The sequence below is a fragment of the Scyliorhinus torazame genome, chromosome 15 (assembly GCF_047496885.1).
Source record: "Scyliorhinus torazame isolate Kashiwa2021f chromosome 15, sScyTor2.1, whole genome shotgun sequence".
Lineage (NCBI taxonomy): Eukaryota > Metazoa > Chordata > Chondrichthyes > Carcharhiniformes > Scyliorhinidae > Scyliorhinus > Scyliorhinus torazame.
Window position 1 is genome coordinate 28027429 of NC_092721.1, and position 25270 is coordinate 28052698.

At 58.4% G+C, this 25270-nt stretch overlaps 1 long non-coding RNA gene across 1 annotated transcript in view; it reads right to left on the reverse strand.

Annotated features, from left to right (window-relative positions):
- Positions 1-14140, reverse strand: part of LOC140391372 (uncharacterized) — a 36409-nt gene extending 22269 nt beyond the window's left edge. Inside the window, exons 1-2 of the long non-coding RNA XR_011935018.1 lie at positions 13757-14140; positions 13586-13625 (exon numbers count right to left, since the gene is read on the reverse strand). This is a non-coding gene — a long non-coding RNA (uncharacterized lncRNA). The remainder of the gene's footprint in view (positions 1-13585; positions 13626-13756) is intronic.
- Positions 14141-25270: the final 11130 nt, after the last annotated feature.

Here is a 25270-nt window from a genome sequence, read left to right on the forward strand (position 1 = left end):
CATCGCTGAGGGCATCGGCGCCAGTGGCCATGTGCGAGCCGGCGCCGCACTGTCACAGACAGGGTTTGACAACACCCTGGGCTCCATGGCTGCAAACCTGCAGACCCCTGTCGATACCAGCACGGGCCTCCAGGACTGGCAGCGGCAGATGTCGGGGGGGCGTCGGATGGCCAGTCCGTTCGCATCCCCCACCCATGTAGAGGCCTGGGGGCCATCGGGCACCCCGAGGGAGGAGGAGGTGGTGTGGTCCGTCCCGGCTCCCTCTGTAGGGGAGGTCCCGGTACACCGCGACACCTCGGACTCCCCCCCTTCCGTCCCAGGTGCATCGGGTGGGCAACGGGCAGGACAGGCTGGCAGCTCGCCATCCCAGTCGCCCGGGCCGCAGCCTGGCCCATCTAGGCCAGGACGCCCCAGGAAACGGCCGCCAAAGGGATCCCGTGTCAGAGGGCAGGAATCACAGGAGTCCACCTCCAGTTCTGCTGTACCGTCTGGGGAACCACGTAGACGTAGTCAAAGGGCCCGTAAGGCCAAACAATTAGACACTGAGTAAGTTGGCACGGGTGCAGGGCACAGATGTGTTTTAGGGGCTAGGGCACATGCATGAACTCCTTTGGTTATGAAAGTCAATGTTACACCTACCGAAGCTGCCTTTGTGCTCTGTCCAAAGTGTGCGGGCGTGTCATGTACGTTGAGCGCACATGTGTGTGTGAGGGGTGGTCTTACCTCAGCCCCAGGTGAGTCTGCCCCCTTCCCCCTGGGCCGCCATCAACATCCCCCGGGCAGAGGACGGGACCGTGCGCTGCAGTGTCACAGCGCATGCAGGGATGGTCCGGGTGGATGGTGGTACTGTGGCCATGTGTCAGACATAGTCCAACGATGTAGAGCCAGGAGCTCATCGCAGGGCGGGTTGTCATCATCCTCCATGGCCTGCGATAGACACGCGTCCACCCGCAACTGGGTGAGCCCGGCCCGTTGTGCCGCCGGTGGATCGGCAATGGGGGGGGGGGGGGGGGCGGTGGTGTGCATGCGGGTGAGGTGTGTGGGGTTGGGGAGGGGGCTGAGGGTGCTGGGTGGGTGGATGGGTGGGGGGTGTGGGTGGTCGGCTGTGGCCATGGTGTGCGGTCTGCGGCCATACTACCCGATTCCCACGCCCATCTAGTCAGTGAAGCGGGCGGCTATCAGTCTGTCCCGTGCCCGCTGGGCCAGCCGGTAACGGTGGACAGCCACCCGCCTGTGTCTACCCTGTCTGCCCTGACCATTGCCCCCATCCCCCTCATCTGGGGAGGACTGTGCCTCTTCCTCCTGCTCCTCCACTCCGCCCTCCTCTGCCTGCGGCACATCGCCCCTCTGCTGGGCTATGTTGTGCAGGACGCAGCACACCACAATGATGCGGCCGACCCTATCTGACCGATACTGGAGGGCGCCCCCAGAGAGGTCCAGGCACCTGAAACGCATCTTCAGCACGCCAAAGCACCTCTCGATCACTCCCCTTGTCGCTACATGGGCATCATTGTAGCGGTTCTCCGCCTCATTGCGTGGCCTCCGTATAGGCGTCATCAGCCACGATCGCAATGGGTAGCCCCTGTCGCCCAGCAACCAGCCCCTCAGCCGGGGATGGCATCCCTCGTACATGCCGGGGATGGATGACCGCGACAACACGAATGAGTCGTGTACACTGCCTGGGTGACGGGCGCAGACGTGCAGGATCATCATGCGGTGGTCGCAGACCACCTGTACGTTCATCGAATCGGTCCCCTTCCTATTAGTGAACATGGCCCTGTTATCTGCAGGTGGCCGCACGGCGACGTGCATCCCATCGATCGCGCCCTGGACCATGGGGAACCCGGCCACGGCAGAGAAGCCCACGGCCCGGGCATCTTGGCTGGCCCGGTCCACGGGGAAGCGGATGTAGCGGTGCGCCATGGCATAAAGGGCATCTGTCACTGCCCGGATGCACCGGTGCACCGATGTCTGCGATATGCCGGACAGGTCCCCACTCGGTGCCTGGAATGACCCCGTTGCATAAAAGTTAAGGGCCACCGTAACCTTGACGGACACGGGGAGAGGGTGTCCCCCGCCAGTGCCACGCGGTGACAGGTGTGTCAGCAGGTGGCAGATGTGTGCCACGGTTTCCCGGCTCATCCGGAGTCTCCTCCTGCATTCCCGGTCCGTAAGGTCCTGGTATGACTGGCGGGGCCGGTACACACGGGGCGCCCTCGGGTGCCTCCGTTGCCGTGGGGCCGCGACGTCCTCCTCCCCCTCCTCGTCCTGTCGGTCAGGTGTCCCTCCAGCCTGGGCGGCTGCCGCCTGCCCCTCTGCGGCAGCCTGCGCCGCCTCTCTGGCACGCTCCTCCTCCTCCTCCTCCTCCTCCTCCTCATCCAGGGCAACATTGACATGAGCGGCTGCCACCACGGCGGCCAACATCGCTGGATGATCTGAAAACATGACGGCCTGGTGGGGGGGAGGGGAACGACGACATGTCATCATTGCCCATATCACGTCCTCCCCCCAGCCAGGTGGCATGGACCGCATGGGTCCAACTGTTGGAGGCTGGCACCTCGCCAGGTGGACCAACTCATTTGCCCTCCCATCACCCTCCTCGGCACGGACCCCCTCCCCAACCTCCACCCCAGCACGGACCCCCGCCCCCCCAACCTCCACCCCGGCACGGACCCCCTCCAACCCCCAACCTCCACCCCAGCACGGACCCCCCCCCCCCCAACCTCCACCCCGGCACGGACCCCCTCGAACCCCCAACCTCCACCCCGACACGGACCCCCTCCAACCCCCAACCTCCACCCCAGCACGGACCACCCCCCCAACCTCCACCCCGGCACGGACCCCCTCCAACGCCCAACCTCCACCCCAGCACGGACCCCCTCCAACCCCCAACCTCCACCTCAGCACGGACCCCCCCCCCCCCCCCAACCTCCACCCCGGCACGGACCCCCTCCAACCCCCAACCTCCACCCCAGCACGGACCCCCTCCAACCCCCAACCTCCACCCCGGCACGGACCCCCTCCAACCCCCAACCTCCACCCCAGCACGGACCCCCCCCCCAACCTCCACCCCAGCATGGACCCCCACCAACCCCCAACCTCCACCCCAGCATGGACCCCCTCCAACCCCCAACCTCCACCCCAGCACGGACCCCCTCCAACCCCCAACCTCCACCCCAGCACGGACCCCCTCCCCAACCTCCACCCCAGCACGGACCCCCCCCCAACCTCCACCCCGGCACGGACCCCCACCAACCCCCAACCTCCACCCCAGCATGGACCCCCTCCAACCCCCAACCTCCACCCCAGCACGGACCCCCTCCAACCCCCAACCTCCACCCCAGCACGGACCCCTCCCCCCAACCTCCGCCCCGGCACGGACCCCCTCCAACCCCCAACCTCCACCCCAGCACGGACCCCCTCCAACCCCCAACCTCCACCCCAGCACCGACCCCCCCCCCCAACCTCCACCCCGGCATGGACCCCCTCCAACCCCCAACCTCCACCCCAGCACGGACCCTCCCCCCCAACCTCCACCCCGGCACGGACCCCCTCCAACCCCCAACCTCCACCCCAGCACGGACCCCCTCCAACCCCCAACCTCCACCCCGGCACGGACCCCCTCCAACCCCCAACCTCCACCCCAGCACGGACCCCCCCCCCAACCTCCACCCCGGCACGGACCCCCACCAACCCCCAACCTCCACCCCAGCATGGACCCCCTCCAACCCCCAACCTCCACCCCAGCACGGACCCCCTCCAACCCCCAACCTCCACCCCAGCACGGACCCCCTCCCCAACCTCCACCCCAGCATGGACCCCCCCCCAACCTCCACCCCGGCACGGACCCCCACCAACCCCCAACCTCCACCCCAGCATGGACCCCCTCAAACCCCCAACCTCCACCCCAGCACGGACCCCCTCCAACCCCCAACCTCCACCCCAGCACGGACCCCTCCCCCCAACCTCCGCCCCGGCACGGACCCCCTCCAACCCCCAACCTCCACCCCAGCACGGACCCCCTCCAACCCCCAACCTCCACCCCAGCACCGACCCCCCCCCCCCAACCTCCACCCCGGCATGGACCCCCTCCAACCCCCAACCTCCACCCCAGCACGGACCCCCCCCCCCAACCTCCACCCCGGCACGGACACCCTCCAACCCCCAACCTCCACCCCAGCACGGACCCCCTTCCAACCTCCACCCCAGCACGGACCCCCCCCCCAACCTCCACCCCGGCACGGACCCCCACCAACCCCAACCTCCACCCCAGCACGTACCCCCTCCCGGCACTCCCCCGGAGCCCAGACTACTCTAACCACCCACCCCCCGCCGCACACACACACACACACAAGCCGAGACACACCTCTCCTCACGCAATCAGTCTGCGGCCACGCCATTTCCTGCCCAGAGCCAACCCCCCAGGCCGTCACTCACCTCCTCGCTGGTCGGCGTGAGCCTGGAGCACCGGGTCACGCCGATGAAAAGGAGGTTTGATTCACGTCGACGTGAACGGTCATCACGTCGACGGGACTTCGGCCCATCCGGAAGGGAGAATATCGGCAGGCCGAAAATCGGCTGCCTTGCGCAGACCCGTGACATTCTCCGCGGCAGCGGCGCCATTAACGCCCTGCCGACTTTTCTCCCTTCGGAGACTTCGGCGGGGGCGGGGGCGGGATTCACGGCGGCCAACGGCCATTCTCCGACCCGGCGGGGGGTCGGAGAATGACGCCCCAGGTGTAGACGGCGCCGAGGGGACTAGGCCCTTTACGCGCGGCCGCTCGGCCCATCCGGCAGGAAAATGGCTGTTTGCGGCGATTCTCTGAGCGGCCCGGCGCGAATCGCGCGGCTCTGATTTCGACGGGGTGGGAGAATCGCGTGCAGGGGTCGGGGCGGCGTGGCACGATTCGCACGGCGCCCCGGCGTTTCTCCCACCCGGCGGGAGGGTGGGGGGGAGAATACCGCCCGCTATCTCCCCGTCAAGTATTAAACCTCAAACACTGTGGAAGCAGTGATGATAAAGTTTTCATCTCACGAGCCTTATACTGTGCCCCCTGTCAGGCAGGAAGGAAAGTTGCCTCTTGGCATCTCTGAAGGTACAATGACTTTTTTGTTATTTGTTTGCAGAACCATAATCACTTCAGGACAAACAGCTGCCAAATTGAGAAAGGACTAAATAGCAGCTGTGGGGAAATTAAGGTAATGACAAGTACTTTACAAGGGGAAGTGCTCTATTTTTAAGTAATTATGAGGAAATCTCAATTCAAACTCACAAAGACAAATTGACAGAAAATCACTGGAATATTTCGAATGAAACTGTTCTGTAATTACCTGAAACTAATGAAGCAATTTGACGGTTGTTTCTGTAAAAAATACAGCCTGTTACTATACCTTCATTAGATGAGGGGGTTTTCAGCTATAACTGTAGATTTTGAACATTGAAGAAAAATATGCAAAAGTCAATAATACTTCTTGCACTGAGAACAGTGAACTAGTCTCAAAAAAATATAACAACATTGAAGGAGTGTATGGATACTAATATTTATTTATTTTTGGACAGGCCATAATTGATAACCGAACAGCTTTTATGAATTGAAAATAGTTACTTTAACCTGTGCTGGTTTTGCGGATTAATCATGTTGACAATTGATACAATCTGCCATGTGTGATAATCAGAATGGATTTTCAGCTCTTTCAATGGCCTAAACAACTGCAAAGATTGAGAGACCTGCGCTGGGATACCAAACTCGGCATGATATTCATGTGGACCTTTTCCCAAGTAGCTTGTTCTCTTGACATCAAGCAAATCATTGGATGGAGGAGAATGAAGGAAAAATGGGGAATAAAAAGTTATGCATGTACCATGACAGGATTAAATAAAATTAGTTATTTTCTAATGGCACATGCATGCTGCCAGTTAATTTGCATTTGCTATTCTAAATTAATCATCCTGGGCCTTACACTCAATCCAGTTGAATCTTCGATAGTCTGAATAATCAAGAATAACATTTTGTAGTGACAGGTATGTAGCGTATTTAAGGTAAATTAATAGGAGAAGGCGCTTGATCTAGGATGACAGACATTGAACCAAGGAAGGAGACACAAGAGTGGGGCTTCGGGACAAAGGTTTAGTCGAGAGGTGGGTTTTGAGAAGAGTTCTCTGGAGCAGAGGTTGATTAAAGAGGTGGAGAGATTTTATAAAGGAATTCTGGCTTTGGGAGCATTGGTATGAAGGCACAGCCACCTCTGATAGAGGGTGGGGTTGAGGAAGGATGCATAAAGCACATGTTCAAAGGGAAAAAGACATTAAGGTGCATGGGTAAGTCTGGAGAACGTCAAGAAATACAGAGTGGCATAGGCATGAGCTGTTTTGAATTTGGGCCACCATTACGTATTTCAGTCACTGTCACAGACAATGGGCAGGGCCCCCCCGCCCCGCCCTTGTTTGCCGCTCGCCGGGGAACCTGCCGTGGGGGGGGTCATGATCCGCAGAACTGGAAGATCCCACCCAAAGGGAGGGCTGGAAAATTCAGCCCCTTGTTAATTCCTGACTTGGGCTCTGGTCATGTCAGTGCTCTGGCACAGGGGACCTGTTTGGAGGGATTCAAACGTGGGATTATTGGAACAGTGGCCACAAACCTGGAAAGTGACAACACGTTCACTGGCTTTGAGAGAAAGGGAAGGTTTGGAGATGGACTATAGTTTCTGGGGACAGCTGGCCAAGAATGTGTTTTCTGAAGGTGGGGGTTTTGAAATGGAGGGGTCAGTTTCTCAGGAATAGGAATGTCTCTAATGTCAACTAGCATGGGAGCCAAGAAGAGAAGAGCCAAGAAGAGCCAAGAGGAGAGGGGCTGGTTTAGCACAGGGCTAAATAGCTGGCTTTTAAAGCAGACCAAAGCAGGCCAGCAGCGCGGGTTCAATTCCCATACCAGCCTCCCCAAACAGGCGGCGGAATGTGGCGACTCATTTGAAGCCTACTTGTGACAATAAGCGATTTTCATTTCATTTCATTTCATTTTCAGAATCTGAACAAACAGCAGTTCTGTGGGAATTGGGTAAACTGAGCGGCAGATCAATCTGAGGGACAAAATAAGATCAGAAAGTGGACAAAGAAAATTGCAAGTTGGGGGTTCACGGGTGTGGCAGTGTAGAGCACATTGAGGCAGCTGGGTGGATGGTCTCACTTTCCGTGATAATGCAGTCTGATTACCTCACACATGGTGCTGGAGGTGAGGAGAGTGTGGGCAATGGGGAAAATAAGCTGCAGGGGCGAGATTCTCCGACCCCCCGCCGGGTCGGAGAATCGCCGGGGGCTGCGTGAATCCCGCCCCCGCCGGTTGCCGAAGTCTCCGGCATAGGAGATTCGACGGGGGCGGGAATCGCGCCGCGCCGGTTGGCGGGGCCCCCCGCGCGATTCTCCGCCCCAGATGGACAAGGCGGCACGGGCGGGCTCCGGGGTCCTGGGGGGGGCGCGGGGCCATCTGGCCCCGGGGGGTGCCCCCACGGTGGCCTGGCCCGCGATCGGGGCCCACCGATCCACGGGCGGGCCTGTGCCGTGGGGGCACTCTTTCCCTTCCGCCTCCGCCATAGTCTCCACCATGGTGGAGGCAGAAGAGACTCCCTCCACTGCGCATGCGCGGGAATGCCGTCAGCGGCCGCTGACGCTTCCGTGCATGCGCCGCCCGGAGATGTCATTTCCGCGCCAGCTGGCGGGGCACCAAAGGCCTTTTCCACCAGCTGGCGGGGCGGAAATTCGTCCGGCGCCGACCTAGCCCCTCAAGGTTGGGGCTCGGCCCCCAAAGATGCAGAGCATTCCGCACTTTTGGAGCGGCGCGATGCCCGTCTGATTTGCGCCGTTTTGGGCGCCAGTCGGCGGACATCGCGCCGTTTCAGGAGAATTTCGCCCTTAGTCACCCGATGGGAGAATTGCGCCGTATGGATCAGATTCAATAGCGGAGCAGACTCGATGAACTGAATGGTCTACTTCTGCTCCTACATCTTATGGTCTTAATTCACTTACAGCTGGACCTCAAAAACCCAATCTAGCATTTGGCCTTTCCTTGGTGCAATGTTTTAATGTTCTTGGACCAAGCAAAACCTTTATTCTCTTTCTTCCCAATTGTTTTCCCCAGTGTAAGAAATCTACTTACCACTCAAGATTGATTCGGTAGAACATCGGTGATGGGATTTTCCACTCCCACGCCAAAGTGGCCGCGCCGTCGTGAACGCTGTCGAGATTCACGACGGCAGGGAACGGCCCCGGTCCCGACCGATTCAGGCCCTGACAATGGGCCAGGATCGGGGCCGCGTCATCTACACGCGCCAGACATTGTCGCCCGCGTAAAAGCGGCCCCGCATAGATGACGCGGAATGCGCCGCATAACGGGCGTCACCCGCGCATGCGTGGTTGCCGTCCTCTCTAAGCCCGCCCCGCAAGAAGATGGGGGACGGATCTTGCGGGGCCGCGGAAGGAAGGAGGTCCTCTTTCAGAGAGGATGAGCCCCAACCTTGAGGTTTCCGCCCCGCCAGTTGGCGGAAAAGGCCTTTGGTGCCCCGCCAGCTGGTGCCAGCTGGCGCGGAAATGACATCTCCAGGCGGCTCATGCACGGGAGCGTCAGTGGCCGCTGACGGCATTCCCGCGCAGGCGCAGTCTAGGGAGTCTCTTCTGCCTCCGCCATGGTGGAGACCGTGGCGGAGGCGGAAGGGAAAGAGTGCCCCCATGGCACAGGCCCGCCCGCGGATCGGTGGGCCCCGATCGTGGGCCAGGCCACCGTGGGGGCACCCCCCGGCGCCAGATCGCCCCGCACCCCCCCCAGGACCCCGGAGCCCGCCCGCGCCGCCTTGTCCCACCGGTAAGGTAGGTGGTTTAATTTACGCCGGCGGGACAGGCATTTTAGTGGCGGGACTTCGGCCCATCCGGGCCGGAGAATCGCGCGGGGGGGGCCCGCCAACCGGCGCAACGCGATTCCCGCCCCCGCCGAATATCCGGTGCCGGAGACTTCGGCAACTGGCGGGGGCGGGATTCACGCCAGCCCCCGGCGATTCTCCGACCCGGCGGGGGGGTCGAAGAATCTCGCCCTAAGTCCTGACGCCGGAGTGAAAACCGGAGTGTTTCACTCCGGCGTGGAGCCTGCTCCCAGCCCCCGATTCTACCACCCCCAGGGGGCTAGAAGCGGCGGCGCCTCATTTACGCGCACCGGCCAGCGGCGCCTAAATGACATCACCCACGCATGCGTGGTTGCCGTCCTCCCCGAGGTCGCCCCGCAAGAAGCTGTCGGATGGATCTTGCGCGGCGGCGGAGGAAAGGAGGTCCTCCTTCAGAGAGGCCGGCCCGCCGATCGGTAGGCACCGATTACAGGCCAGACCCCTTTTGAGGCACCCCCCGGTGCAGGAACACCACCCCCCCCCCAAAGGCAGCCCCCCCCAAAGGCAGCCCCCCCCCAGCGTTCCCGCGCTGTTCCCGCCGGCAGCGACCAGGTGTGGATGGCGCCGGTGGGAACCCGTCATGTTGGGCAGGCTGCTCAGCCCATCCAGGCCGGAGAATCGCCACTCGCCCGTTGCAAACGGTGAGCGGCGATTCTCCCAGCGGCCAGCCGTGATTCTCGCCGCGCCGGTTGGGGTGGGGGTTGCGAGAATCGCGTGCGGTTGCCGGGGCGGCGTGGTGGATTCCGCCCATAATGTTAATCCTAAACTCTACTTTCTCACCTTATCCTCCAACCCTTGATTATCTTACTGGTCAAAAATCTGTCTATCTCAGCCTTGAACATAATTAATGACCCAGCCTCTCCAGTCTTCTGCGGGAAAGAATTCCCTAGATTCATTACGCTCTGAGAGAAGAAATTTCTCCTCATATCTGTCTTAAATGGGTGACCCCTTACTCTGAGACTATGCCCTCTGGTCCTGAACTCTCCCACAAAGGGAAACAACCTCTCAGCATCTACCCTGTGAAGTCCCCTGAGTATCCTATGGACGGATTCTCCAAGAAAAGGGCCATGTCCCCACGTCGGCGTGAAAAGCGGCGCCAACCACTCCGACGTTAGCGGTCCCCGATAAGGGGAATGCTCCCCTTCCTAGGGGGCTAGGTCGGCGCCGGAGTGGTCCTCGCAGTTCCAGCCGGTGCGGAACGGACAGCACGAGTTCGCGCATGCGCACTATGGCTGGTGTATTTCCGCGCATGCGCGGAACAGACGGTGTGCCCCCGGGCAATATGGCAGAGCCCCACAGGGGCCCGGCGCGGAGGAATATTGGCCCCCACGGAACCAGCCCACCGGCCGATCGGTAGGCCCCGATCGCGGGCCAGGTCACCCCCCCTCCGTCCAGGACGGCCCCCGCAGGGACACCTTCCAGGTCCCACCGTGTGGGACCTGAGTAACCGACGCCGGCGGGACTCAGCTGAACTCAGCGGCCACATGGCCCATCGGGGCCCGGAGAATCGCCGGAGGGGCCCCTTTCAACGGCCCCCGACCGGCGCGGTGGGAATTCCGCGGGCGGCCGAGAATTGGCGGGGGGGAGAATCGGGAAGCTGGCATTGGGGCGGCCGGGCGCGATTCTCGCGTCCCCCGGAGATTCTCTGACCCAGCGGGGGGTCGGAGAATCCCGGCCTATATTTCTTGAGGGAGATTTTTCACAGAGCTTTCACAGAGGATAATCGGGTTAGAAGGGGTAAGGAGATATAGAGGGCGAGCACAACAAGGAAATGGTTGCAGATAGTCGAGTCGCTGGTTGAGACAAGGGGAGATGACAATGTTGAGTAGATGGTTATAAAAATGTGGGGGAGAGGATACCTGGAGGGAGAGGTATAGAGAAGAATGGAAGACACTAGACAACAAGTATAAAGGAGAAGTGAGATAATTGGGATAAAATGGACTGTTTGAAAGAGGAGAAGGGACCAGATGAATAGGGGAGAGACTATGTTGGTAACGGCCGTACTGCCACCACAGAATGCGAGATCAAGAACTGAAAGGATGGCAAGTATGGATGTGATTAGTAAGGATCGAGGGGCAAAATTCTCCATTATCGGCGGAATGTCTGCCGATTGGCGCAAAAAACGGCGCAAATCCGACTTGCGTCACGTCGGAAAAATGGGTCGAAAGTCTCCGGCCCGAAATGGGCTAGCAGCGACGTAACGGGATCCGCGCTTGCGCACGTGGTTCACGCCGTGCAGCGTCATACGCCCCCCCAGCCTCCTCCCCGGCACGGACCCCAACCTCCTCCCCGGCAAGGACCCCAACAACTTTGTGAGGTTGTCCCCCATTTCTTATGTGTGAAGATTAGCAAGAGAGAAGGTTGAGGCATCAATACAGATTGAACTCATCCAGCTGAAAGCTACCACAAATAAGAGAAATATCTCCAACTGTAGGAATGAATGAAAGTGTAAAGCACAATGGTACCTTGCATTGACTCTGCGTTCCATTATGGATTTAGAGAGGAATGTGGATTTTCATTAAGATATCAGCTGAGGAATTAAACACAAAGGAATAATGCCCGGGATTCTCTGAAATCCCGGCCAAGTGTTGACGCCGGTGTCAAAGCCGGCGCGAGCGACTCCGGTGTCAACACGCCTCCAGTCACAGGCATTCATCCCTTCTTAGGGGACAGTATGGCACCGGAGTGGTGTCCGCTGCTCCGGCGCTTGAAAGCCGGCGTGGGTCCCCGCATACGCACCACGGCCGGCGTGGGTCCCCGCATGCGCATGTGTTGCCGTCTCCGCGCTGGCCCCTGGGCAATATGGCGGAGCCCTACAAGGGCCCGGCGTGGAGGAACATAGGCCGGAATTAGCCCGCCCGCCGATCGGTAGGCCCTGATCACGGGCCTGGCCACCGTGGAGGCCCCCCCCCGGAGTTGGATCCCCCCCGCCCCCCCCCACACCAGGACGGCCCCCGCAGCTAGAACTCCGAGGTCCCTCTGGGTGGGACCATACATAACCCACGCCGGCGGGACTCGGCCAAACTCGGCGGGCACTCGGCCCGTCGAGGTGTGGAGAATCGCCAGGGGAGGCTGCTTTCAACGGTCCCCGACTGGCGCGGTGGCGACCCCGTGGGCGCGATTGCCGCCGATTCTCCGGTCGCTGGAAAATCGGCGGCCCGGCAGCGGAGCCGCGTGGCATGATTCTCGCCCCCCCCCCTCCCCCCCCGACGATTCTGCGACCCAGTGCGGGATCGAAGAATCCAGGCCTATATTCCTCGAAGGACTGACGGAAAACATAGAAGCCCTACAGTGCAGAAGGAGGCCATTCGGCCCATCGAACCTGCACTCACACTCTGAAAGAGCACTCTACCTGGGCCCTCTCCCATGCCCTATCCCTATAATCCTACCTAACCTACATCCCTGGACACTAAGGGGCAATTTTCACATTTTGGACTGCGGGAGGAAACCCATGCCGACACGGGGAGAAAGCGCAAACTCCATACAGACAGTCACCCAAGGCCGGGATTGAACCCAGGTCCCTGGAGCTGTGAGGAAGCAGTGTTAACCACTGTGCCACCCTGTCGCCCAGTCAGCCAGAGTCTCCAATGTCTATCCACTTGTCCCCATTCCAGAAATAATGTCTGGCCAATCAGGCAATTGTAGATTTCATAGAATCATAGAATTTACAGTTCAGCAGGAGGGCATTCGGCTCATCGAGTCTGCACCAGCCCTTGGAAAGAGCACCCTACTCAAGCCCACACCTCCACCCTATCCCCGTAACCCAGTCAGCCCACCAAACCTTTTTTGGACACGAAGGACAAGTTAGCATGGCCAATCCACCTAACCTGCACGTCTTTGTGGGTTCCTTCCACGTGGACTGTGGGAAGAAACCGGAGCACCTGGAGGAAACCCACGCAGACACGGGGAGAACGTGCAGACTCCGCACAGGCAGTGTCCCAAGCCAGGAATCGAACCTGGGACCCTGGAGCTGTGAAGCAATTGTGCTAACCACTCTGCTACCATGCCGCTCACAATCAAGAAACTGGAAAGAGAAATAATTATCTATTTAGAAAATAAGATTCTGTGGTTATGAGAGGAAACACAACATTCTTCATTTGGAACTGCTGGGACGTTAGTTCAGATTTCTGAACACAGTCACGCTGTTGCCGAACCAGAGACCAGTAAAAATAAGAGGATCAGTCATTCTGGGAGAAATTTGAACCTGCTCCGCTCAATGGGAAACAGATGTGATCAGGTGCAGCCCAGGTTTTCCAATACCCTCTTAGCGTGTGGTACCTGAAGAAGTAGGAGGTAAGTCTAGTATCCTGTCTGCTCGGGTGGGCTTTACACCTGGTGGGTAAAGTTAAAATTAAACTCTCTGTGTTGGATTCACGCACCCACTAACAGCCAGTTGGAAAATGATGGTGGAGTGCTCGGAGCTGGCCTTTAATCTTAGTTCTGGACCGGAAAAGACGTGGATAAAACAGAGAGGCCACAAAACACAAAACAGAAATGGACTTCTTGCAATAAGTTAAAAACAAAACCCTCCATAAGCTGGAAACATAACAGTAGATTTGTCGGAGCATCTAAAAAATTGAAAACACAGGTTAACCTATTTGCTTCGAAATAGTTCTGGAAAAAAGGAATGGTCTTATCTTTCCTCTGCTGACACTCCTACCTTTTCTATTTACATTTATCTTCTGATCCCCACTGAGGCACTGTTTAAAAGAAGGCAATATCAAGATTAGAAGTGCAGTGCTAATAAGAATTTCAAAACTTTTTTCAACTTCTTTTGGAACCAAAAGATTTGGCTTTTTTTTTAGTGATTTTCCTCTGCTGTTAAATTTACCTGCAGCTTGGCAATAACAGAGGGTATGGTAGCACAGCGGTTAGCACAGTTGCTTCTCAGCTCCGGGGTCCCCCTTTCGATTCCTGTCTGTGCGGAGTTCGCACTTTCTCCCCGTGTCTGCGTGGGTTTCCTCCGGGTGCTCCGGTTTCCTCTCACAGTCCAAAGATGTGCAGGTTAGGTGGATTGGTCATACCAAATTTCCCCGAGTGTCCAAAAGGTTTAGGTGGGCTTACTGGGTTACGGGGATAGGGTGGAAGTGTAGGTAGGGTGCTCTTTCCAACGGCCGATGCAGACTCGATGGGCCAAATGGCTTCCTTCTGCACTGTAAATTCTGTGATTCGATGACACCTGTTTGGATGAAGGTAAAGTTCACTTCAAGCTACCCTGACCTCTGGCAATAGTTGTAAATGGTCAAAATGAGTCATAATAACTAGCTGTGTTTTACTGAAGATCACTTCATCACAGAGAAGAACGGACCTTATTGGTCTAGGAGATTGTGCCATTATAGAACTTGCTAATTATATGCTAATGCTGCCATGTTTAATTGGCAACAGAATGTCTTAAATAGTAGTCTGAAAGAAGTTAAAGTAACACTCAGTGACCTTCAGTAACAGGAGAAATGTAAGAGTGTTAAATATTGAAGGCAGCAACAGGAAAGGGTAGATTTTACATATTTGTGCTCCTGGCATGAAAGTTTTGTTTGCAAAGCGCACATCAGGAATTTAGGTGCAGAGGCCCTGAAGGATTTTCCACCCATTAATTTTAAGAGGCAAACTGACCTCCACTTCAGAATTCCTGATGTACAAGCTTGGCGTGTAAAGCACCACGTTGGGAGCCCATCGTATGCAAATTCTACTCACATATTCTTTCACATATAGCATGCTTCAGCAAAGCTGAACATGGCTGGAGCATTTTTAAATGATATATTTTTGCGAGCATTCTCGATCAACAGGACAAGTCTCGTTTGCGTATTGTTATTATTACTTAAAAGAACAGATTGAACTGATTTCTAGCTCTCTGACCTAAACAGAGCTATCTAAAGCTCTGGAATTGGGGCACATTGCCATAAATGAGATTGCTGCGCATCCCATCCTTCAGTGTTGAATTTACGACAGTATTTGCTTGAGAACTCATTGCAATATTCCACATTGAGGATGGTGGCAATCCAAGAGTGGCACAAGTTATGCCAGTGTAGCAATGGTGTGTTGTCGTTCACTCAGGGAGGCCGCATTGCCACGGCAACTTGCAATTTTACAAACATGTTGTCGTCGGGAGCTGTGGTGGTAGTGGCTGCAAATTCCTTTCCATCACATGGATGACCAAGAATTTCTCCCACTCTTACCACCTGTGTGTGTTGGAAAAGTTGGAGGTTGATACACAACCTGTTTGGCCACATGATGGTCACTTCCTTAGCCATCAAGGACAGGGGTGGGACTCAAACCCAAAGCTTCTGACTCATAGGCAACGTTATTACCCATTGTACCAAGACCCCAATGGCCAAAATATTGATTCCTTATTGCAAATGTCTAAAAACCTTAAATGCAACAAACACCAGATGGGGCAAGAATCTGTGATGCTGGATTCCTGTGCTTGTGTGATCTTCCCCAATGATTTCCTCAGATGAACTACGAAAAATGCAGTCATGCTGTTCTGCCCAATTTCCACCTTAGCAGTTTAAATTTTGTGCAGTGATATTTCAATTTTTTAAAATTTAGTGCACCCAATTCATTTTTTCCAATTAAGAGGCAATTGAGTGTGGCCAATCCACCTAGCCTGCACATCTTTGGGTTGTGGGGGCGAAACCCACGGAGAATGTGCAAACTCCACATGGACAGTGACACAGAGCCGGGATCGAACATGGGACCTCGGCGACGTGAGGCCTCGGTGCTAACCCACTGCGCCACCGTGCTGCCTGTGTAGTGATATTTCTGTTGATACAAAGCAAGTTCTAGGTGCAGGGAAGAAGTGGAGATAAGCATCACGAGCCAGGATCGTTAATTAAAGTTTTCCAGAATCTGCATGTTGACAGAAATTTCCAAAGTACTTGCCTTTGGTTCCAAAAAGTACCTTCTTCCATTTGGTGTGGTTCTACAATCCTTGGGCGTCATTCTCCGCCGGCGGGAGTCTCCGTTCTGCCGGCACCGGGGGGTTTCCCGGCAGCGTGGGGCTGCCCCACAATGGGAAACCTCATTGACCGGCCGGTGTTACGGAGACTCCCGCCGGCCGGTCGGCGCAGAAATGTGGCGGGGCGGGTAGGAGAATTTCGCCCCTTCTTTCTAACCAACTTCCATTTTAAAAAGGGTAAAAGGTGGCGGAATTCTCCCCCCCAACACTGGGTGGGAGAATCGCCGGAGCACTGCGCGGGTCCTGCCAGCCACCCCAGCACCCGCACACGATTTCCACCACCCCCCCCCTCCCCCAACCGGCGCGTTGAGAATCACGGCTGGCCGCTGGGAGAATCGCCGTTTGCAACGGGCGAGCGGTGATTCTCCGATCCCGGATGGGTCGAGCGGCCTGCCCAACACGATGGGATCCCGCCGGCACATCCACACCTAGTCGCTGCCGGCGGGAACTGCGCGGGAATGCTGGGAGGGTGGCCTGTGGGGGGGGTTCCTGCACCGGGGGGGGGGAGCCTCAAAAGGGGTCTGGCCCGCGATCGGTGCCCACCGATCGGCGGGCTGGCTTCTCTGAAGGAGGACCTCCTTTCCTCCGCCGCCCTGCAAGATCGACCTGCCACCTTCTTGTGGGGCGGCCTCAGGGAGGACGGCAACCGCGCATGCACGGCATTGCGTCATTTACGCGGCGCTGCTTTTACGCGGCGCCAAGGCCCGGCGCGTGAAACCGACGCAACGCCGCTCCTAACCCCCCGGGGGCGGGAGAATAGGGGGCTGGGAGCGGGCTCCGATGCCGGAGTGAAACATTCCGGTTTTCACTCCGGCGTTGGGACTTAGTCTTCCGATGGGAGAATTGCGCCCAGGATTTTCCAATCGGATTCTCCTTGAATTTATAGAGGATTATATCAAATTTTACAGTACAGAAACAGACTATTTGACTCAACACATCTCTGCTGATGACACTCTGCACAAGCCTAGTCCCACCTTGTTTGATTTCAGCCGATAAACAAATCTGTTCGATTCCTCTCTCCCTCATGTGCTTATCTCCCTTAACTGCAATGGGTGCAATTTTCCACTCAGTGTTCTGGCATTCCTGGCATTTAGAGACTAGGCGGTGATTTGCTAGCCAGGTCCCGCCAGAATCAGAGTGGGACGCGGCCGGTAGATCCCGGGAGAGGCCTCTACCAGGATCCCTGACGGTCGTTGCACCACACTAGATCTAACCAGTTTAGAAACTTACTTAACCATACTGACACCAGATCGGGTGACCTTATCTAGGAGACCCCAGCCAGGCGACCACAAATGGGGACCAGGCGGAACAGCACTTGCGAGGATCTACCGGGTGTTCGGAGGCTCCCGAGTGGTTGGTCTCTGGGCTGGGTGGCACCCTGGCACTGTTGGTGCCAACGAGGCACCATGGCACTGTCAGCCTGGCACCCTGACATTGACGCCTGGGCACCAGACAGTGCAACTCGAGCGCCACCCTGGCACTGCCAGGATGCCAGGCTGGAAGTGCCAAGATGCCAGGCTGGCATTTCGTCCGAATGGGGGATCAGGCCGGGGGGGGGGGGGGTTTGCTGCCTGTATGAAGTGGGGTGCGGGTGGGCATGAGGGCCCCCGTATAGGCATGTTGGGGGGATCAAGGGCTGCACCGGGTGGTCGAGAGATCGGGGTACCCGGATCTTTGCTCATCGGAGCTCCTCAGTGCAGGATATGTGGCTAAGATTGACCTTGGCGGGGGTTCCTCGTTGGGGGCTGGAAAAAAACACTGCCGTTAGATAGCGGGGTCATTCCCAGTGCTACAAGCGCCAGGAACGACCCCTCGATTCATGCCCAGAACGGACTCTGGTTTTTTTAGTTTACTCGTGCCCTGAAATGACATCTGATTTGGACACACTTGTACCATCTAAGTGAGGACATTAGCAAAGATGCAGCCACCAAATGTTTATATTCTGAACTCGAGAGGTGAGGTGGGAGTGACTGCTCTTGACATCAAGGCAGCATTTGACTGAGTGTGGCATTAAGGAGCACTAGCTATACTGGAGTCAATGGGAATCAGGGGGGAAACGCTCCACAGGTTGGAATCATACCTGGCACTAAAGAAGATGAGGAGATGCCGGCGTTGGACTGGGGTGAGCACAGTAAGAACTCTTTCAACACCAGGTTAAAGTCCAACAGGTTTGTTTCGATGTCACTAGCTTTCGGAGCGCTGCTCCTTCCTCAGGTGAAGGAGCGGCGCTCCGAAAGCTAGTGACATCGAAACAAAGCTGTTGGACTTTAACCTGGTGTTGTAAGACTTCTGACTAAAGAAGATGATTAGGGCTCTTGAGGCCAATCGTCCTCAGTTTCAGGATATCACTACAGGAGTTCCTCAGGGTAGTGTCCGAGGCCCAACCATCTTCAACTGCATCATCACTGAGCTTCCTTCCAACATAAGGTCAGGTGTGGGGATATTCGCACAATATTCAGCGCCAGTCAGACACTAAAGCAGTTTATGCCCAAATGCAGCAAGGGCTGGACAATATCCAGGCTTGTGCAGGCAAGTGGCAAGGAACATTCACACCATTCAAGGTCAGGACGCTGTGTGGCTGGGTGAGGAACTTGCAGCTAGTGCTGTTGCACTGACCCAATGCTGCATTGTTTGATTCTCCAGAGACATGGGGCGTCATTCTCCGACCCCCCCAGCGGGTCGGAGAATGGCCGTTGGCCGCCGTGAATCCCGCCCCCGCCGGTTGCCGAAGTCTCCGAAGGGAGAAAAGTCGGCGGGGCGTGAATGGCGCCGCTGCCGCGGAAAATGGCACGGGTGGGCGCAAGGCAGCCAATTTGGGGCCTGCCGATATTCTCCCGTCCGGATGGGCCGAAGTCCCGTCGACGTGATGACCGGTCACGTCGACGTAAATCAAACCTCCTTTTAATCGGCGTCAACCTGAGCTCCAGGTTTACGCCGACCAGCGTGGAGGTGAGTGACGGCCTGGGGGGTTGGCCGCTGGGCACGCGATGGCGTGGCCGCAGTCTGAATGTGTGGGGAGAGGTGTGTCTAGGGTTGTGTGTGTGTGTGTGTGTGCGGCAAGGGGGGGTGGTTAAAGTGGGCTGGGCTCCGGGGGAGTGCCGGGAGGGGGGTCAGTGCCGGGGAGGGGGATGGCGGGTCCGTGCCGGGGAGGAGGATGGGGTCCGTGCCGGGGAGGAGGATGGGGTCTGTGCCGGGGAGGAGGATGGGGGGCCCGTGCCGGGGAGGGGGATGGGGGGGGGGTCCGTGCCGGGAAGGGGGATGGGGGGGGGGGGGGCCGTGCCGGGGAGGAGGATGGGGGGCCCGTGCCGGGGAGGAGGATGTGAGGGGTCCGTGCCGGGGAGGGAGGGTGCGAGGGCAAGTGAGTTGGTCCACCTGGCCAGGTGCCAGCCTCCAACAGTTGGATCCATGCGGTCCATGCCACCTGGCTGGGGGGAGGAGGGGATATGGGCAATGATGACATGTCGTCGTTCCCCACACCCCCCCAACCAGGCCGTCACGTTTTCCGATCATCCAGCGATGTTGGCCGCCGTGGCGGCAGCCGCTAATGTCTATGTTGCTCTGGATGAGGAGGAGGGGGAGCGTGCCAGAGAGGCGGCGCAGGCTGCCGCAGAGGGGCAGGCGGCAGCCGCCCAGGCCGGAGGGACACCTGACCGACAGGACGAGGAGGGGGAGGAGGACGTCGCGGCCCCACGGCAACGGAGGCACACGAGGGCTCCCCGTGTGTACCGGCCCCGGCAGTCATACCAGGACCTCACGGACCGGGAATGCAGGAGGAGACTCCGGATGAGGCGGGAAACCGTGGCACACATCTGCCACCTGCTGGCACACCTGTCACCGCGTGGCACTGGCGGGGGACACCCTCTCCCCGTGTCCGTCAAGGTTACGGTGGCCCTGAACTTTTATGCAACGGGGTCATTCCACGCACCGAGTGGGGACCTGTCCGGCATATCGCAGACATCGGTGCATCGATGCATCCGGGCAGTGACAGATGCCCTATATGCCATGGCGCACCGCTACAACCGCTTCCCTGTGGACCGGGCCAGCCAAGATGCCCGAGCCGTGGGCTTCTCTGCCGTGGCCGGGTTCCCCATGGTCCAGGGCGCGATCGATGGGATGCACGTCGTCGTGCGGCCACCTGCAGATAACAGGGCCGTGTTCACCAATAGGAAGGGGACCTATTCAATGAACATACAGGTGGTCTGCGACCACCGCATGATGATCCTGCACATCTGCGCCCGTTACCCAGGCAGTGTACATGACTCATACGTGTTGTCGCGGTCATCCATCACCGGCATGTACGAGGGACGCCATCCCCGGCTGAGGGGCTGGTTGCTGGGCGACAGGGGCTACCCATTGCGATCGTGGCTGATGACGCCTATACGGAGGCCACGCAATGAGGCGGAGAACCGCAACAATGATGCCCATGGAGCGACAAGGGGAGGGATAGAGAGGTGCTTTAGCGTGCTGAAGATGCGTTTCAGGTGCCTGGACCTCTCTGGGGGCGCTCTCCGGTATCGGTCAGATAGGGTCGGCCGCATCCTTGTGGTGTGCTGCGTCCTGCACAACATAGCCCAGCAGAGGGGCGATGTGCCGCAGGCAGAGGAGGGCGGAGTGGAGGAGCAGCAGGGAGAGGCGCAGTCCTCCCCAGATGATGGGGATGGGGGCAATGGTCAGGGCAGACGGGCTAGACACAGGCGGGTGGCTGTCCACCGTTACCGAAGGGCCCAGCGGGCACGGGACGGGCTGATAGCCGCCCGCTTCACTGACTAGATGGGCGTGGGAATCGGGTAGTACGGCCACAGACCGCACACCATGGCAACAGCCGACCACCCACACCCCCCACCCATCCACCCACCCAGCACCCTCACCCCCTCCCCAACCCCACCCACCCCACCCGCATGCACACCACCCCCCCCATTGCCGATCCACCTGCGGCACAACGGCCAGGCTCACACAGTTGCGGGTGGACGCGTGTCTATCGCAGGCCATGGAGGATGATGACAACCCGCCCTGCGATGAGCTCCTGGCTCCACATCATTGGACTATGTCTGACCCATGGCCACAGTACCACCATCCACCCGGACCATCCCTGCATGCGGCTGTGACACTGCAGCGCACGGTCCCGTCCTCTGCCCAGGGGGATGTTGATGGCGGCCCAGGGGGAAGGGGCAGACTCACCTGGGGCTGAGGTAAGACCATCCCTCACACACACACACACTTGCGCTCAACGTACATGACACCCCCGCACGCTTTGGACAGAGCACAAAGGCAGCTTCTGTAGGTGTAACATTGACTTTAATAACCAAAGGAGTTCATGCACGTGCCCTAGCCCATAAAACCCATCTGTGCCCTGCACCCGTGCCAACTTACTAAGTGTCTAATTGTTTGGCCTTACGGGCCCTTTGACTACGTCTACGTGGTTCCCCAGACGGTACAGCAGAACTGGAGGTGGACTCCTGTGATTCCTGCCCTCTGACACGGGATCCCTTTGGCGGCCGTTTCCTGAGGCGTCCTGGCCTAGATGGGCCAGGCTGCGGCCCGGGCGACTGGGATGGCGAGCTGCCAGCCTGTCCAGCTCATTGCCCACCCGATGCACCTGGGACGGAAGGGGGGGAGTCCGAGGTGTCGCGGTGTTCCGGGACCTCCCCTACAGGGGGACCCGGGACGGACCACACTACCTCCTCCTCCCTCGGGGTGCCCGGTGGCCCCCAGGCCTCTACATGGGTGGGGGATGCGAATGGACTGGCCATCCGACGCCCCCCCGACATCTGGCGCTGCCAGTCCTGGAGGCCCGTGCTGGTATCGACACGGGTCTGCAGGTTTGCAGCCATGGAGCCCAGGGGATTGGCAAACCCTGTCTGTGACTGTGCGACGCCGGCTCACACATGGCCAATGGCGCCGATGCCCTCAGCGATGGCCTGCAGAGACTGGGCTATGGTCTGCTGAGACTGGGCCATGGCCTGCAGAGACTGGGCCATGGCCTGCTGAGACTGGGCCATGGCCTGCAGAGACTGGGCCATGGCGTTGAGCGCTGGCACTGGCTCATGGCCTCCTGCGAGAGGCCAGCCATGTCCTGGGCCACAGACGCCACCTGCACGGAAAGCCCCAGGCCTCGCAAACCGTTCCCCATGTCTGACACCATCGCACCATTGCCTCCACCGCGGACGCTACCCGTGCGGTGTCGGCCTGGGTGGCACGTATGACCGGCACCACTCCCAGCTCCTGGACGCGGGTGGACTCCTCCACCTGCGACTGCAGCCAGTGCAAGCCGGCTGTCACCCTCTTCGCTCGTCTCTGGGTCGGTGGTTGCATCGGATCTATGGGTGGGTGTGGTAACTCCAGGAACCCGGGATCCATCTGGGCGGCAGATGTTCGCTTGGGTTGGGCTGCCCTCCGACCGCCCGGCCTCTCTGCTGCTCCTACCTCCACCTGCTGTACCGGGACGGCTGTGTTGTGCGCACCAATGAGTGTACCAGACGCCTCATCACTAAAGTGCCCAACCGAGGTGAGTGTTTCTGCGATGGTGGAGGGTGTTGGTGACAGCAGTGGCGTTGTGTCGTGCTCTTCGTCCCACTCTGAGTCCATGGCACTTTGGGGTGGGGGTTCGTCTCCACCCATCCACTCTGTATCACTGTCCGTTCTTTCGTCTTCCTGGGTAGAGCTGTCCCGGGTAGGGGTGTCCTGGGTAGGGGTGCCCTGGGTAGTGGTGTCCTGGCTCGGCTGTGACGGGGGCCTGTGGCTGCCCCTCTCGTCGCTGGGTGGCACACGCCTGCGTCGTCGCACCCGCACGTGACGGGGGAGTCGTCTCCCTGTTGCTCCAGGTCTCTCCGTCTCCCGTGGTCTCCAAGGGACATCCTGCGGGCGTCGCATGGCGGAGGGTCCGGGTCTCTCCGTCTCTCGTGGTGTGCGAGGGGCATCCTGCGGGCCTCGCATGCCGGAGGGTCCAGGTCTCTCCGTCTCCCATGGTGTGCGATGGGCATCCTGCGGGCGTCGCATGCCGGAGTGTCCGGGTCTCTCTGTCTCCCGTGGCCTCCGAGGAGTATCCTGCGGGCGGTCTGCATCTGCGGGGATGGGTGCCTCGACGTTTGCTCCTGCGATACACAATGAAGCATGCATGGTTAGACACGCAGGCAGTGATCAGGTGATATGGGGGAGGGGGATATAGGGGAGGGGGGATATGGGGACGGGCTGTCGGTGGCTCACTTGCTAGTGCGCCCCCAACCTCTGCATCAGCAACCTCCCGGTCCTCAGGTCCGCCAGCCAGTTCCAGGGCCCTTTCCTCGTGTTCGGTCAGTGGCCTCTCATCAGTGGGGCCTCCTCCAGTCCTCACATGCTCCCTGGTGTTGTGTGCGCGTTTCTCCTGTGGCGGGGGTGGGGGGGGGGGGGGGGGGTGGGGGGGGGGGGAGGCGGGGGGGGGGTGGGTGGCAGAGGTGAAAGGCAACAGTGTTAGACAGTTATATGAATGAACGCCATCGGTTGCGCGTGTATTGCAGAGGTTAAGGTTAGTGCTGGATTCACTTGGGGATATGGGGGGTATGGGGGAGGGGGGATATGGGGAGGGGGGATATGGGGGAGAGGGATATGGGGGAGGGGGGATATGGGGGAGGGGGATATGGGGGACATGGGGAGGGGGGATATGGGGGAGGGGGGATATGGGGGATATGTGGGAGGGGGGATATGGGGGATATGCGGGAGGGGGAATATGGGGGATATGGAGAGGGGGGATATGGGGAGGGGGATATGGGGGATATAGGGGAGGGGTGATATGGGGGATATGGGGGAGGGGGGATATGGGGGAGGGGGGATATGGGGAGGGGGGACATGGGGGATACGGGGAGGGGGATATGGGGGATATTGGGGAGGGGGGATATGGGGGACATGGGGGGATATGGGGGAGGGGGATACGGGGGATATGGGGGAGGGGGGATATGGGGAGGGGGATATGGGGGAGTGGGGATTATGGGGGTTATAGGGGGGGATATGGGGAGGGGGAATACGGGGGATGGGGGATATGGATATCGGGCAGGGGGGGAGGCTCACCCTGCCTGCTCTGACGAGGTCGTTCACCTTCTTGTGGCACTGGGTGCCTGTCCGTGGTGTCAGGGCCGCAGCGGTGATGGCCTCTGCCACCTCCCTCCACAGACGCTGGCTGTGGTGTGGGGCAACTCTGCGGCCGTGCCCGGGATACAGGGCCTCCCTCCTCTGCTCCACTGCATCCAGGAGCGCCTCCACATCCAGTGACTGGAACCTCGGGGCTGAGCGGCGGCTGGCCATCTGGTCGGGTGTTCCGGTCGGGTGTTCCGGTCAGGTGGGGGGAGCAGCGCGTCCTTATGAGTCATCACGCCGTGCAGCGTCATACACGCCGCACGGCGTGAACCACGTGAGCAAGGGCGGATCCCGTCACGTCGCTGCTAGCCCATTTCGGGCCGGAGACTTCGCGACGATTTTTGCAGCGTGACGCAGGTCGGATTTGCGCCGTTTTTTGCGCCGATCGGCGGACTTTGCGCCGATAACGGAGAATTTCGCCCATGGTTATTAAACCAAGATCCTACTTGCCTGTTCAAATTAATCAGGAAAGGTCCCATCGAATTATTTGAAGAAGAGCATGGAGGTGGACTGGCCGTGCTAATTTGTCCATTGGTGTCCAAGGATGTGCAGGTTACGGGGATGGAGTGGGCCTTGGTAGGGTGCTCTTTCAAAGGATCGGTGCAGACTTGGTAGGTCTCTTTCTGCACTCTAAGGATTCTATGGTCCAATGGATGTCTTGAAGATGTGAATGAAGCTGTATAGTTTCTGCTGCTTTTGTTCTTGTGATGTGACCTTTACTCTGGAAACCTGTCTGTGACGTTCTTGGGAAGAAACAGTAAGAAGCAGTCAGAATCAGAACTGCACGTGCTGTAGAAACATGGATTACTTTATTCTCCACCAAGACTCCCTCTGCTGGTACATGTGTTAATGAGACAAAATGCACAATACAATTCTCAACACATTGCACACTCTATAATAAGATTATGGATATTGTTTTCTTGTATATATTAACCAGTATATGAACCACTTTTGGAATACTGTGATCTGAGGGCAATATTAGGCCAGTGCAATACACCCATTGGTTGGTCCAATACTCGTAAAAAAAATTATACTATGAAGCAGGAAAACAAAATACTGATATAAGTGATTGAAAAAAGTAACATTTTTCATTTTCATAAGAGGAATTGATTGACTGAGTGGGTGGGGTAACTTTGTTATGGTCTATTCTAAGGCATATAACTGATAGTCATTTCTGGCATGCTTCCATCTCATTGTAATAATTGGGGTGAGTTGCCAGAGCCTGTGATCATCGGCAAGCTGAAGCTTAGGTAAACCCCTGGATGAAGAGGTGAGCGGTTTCAC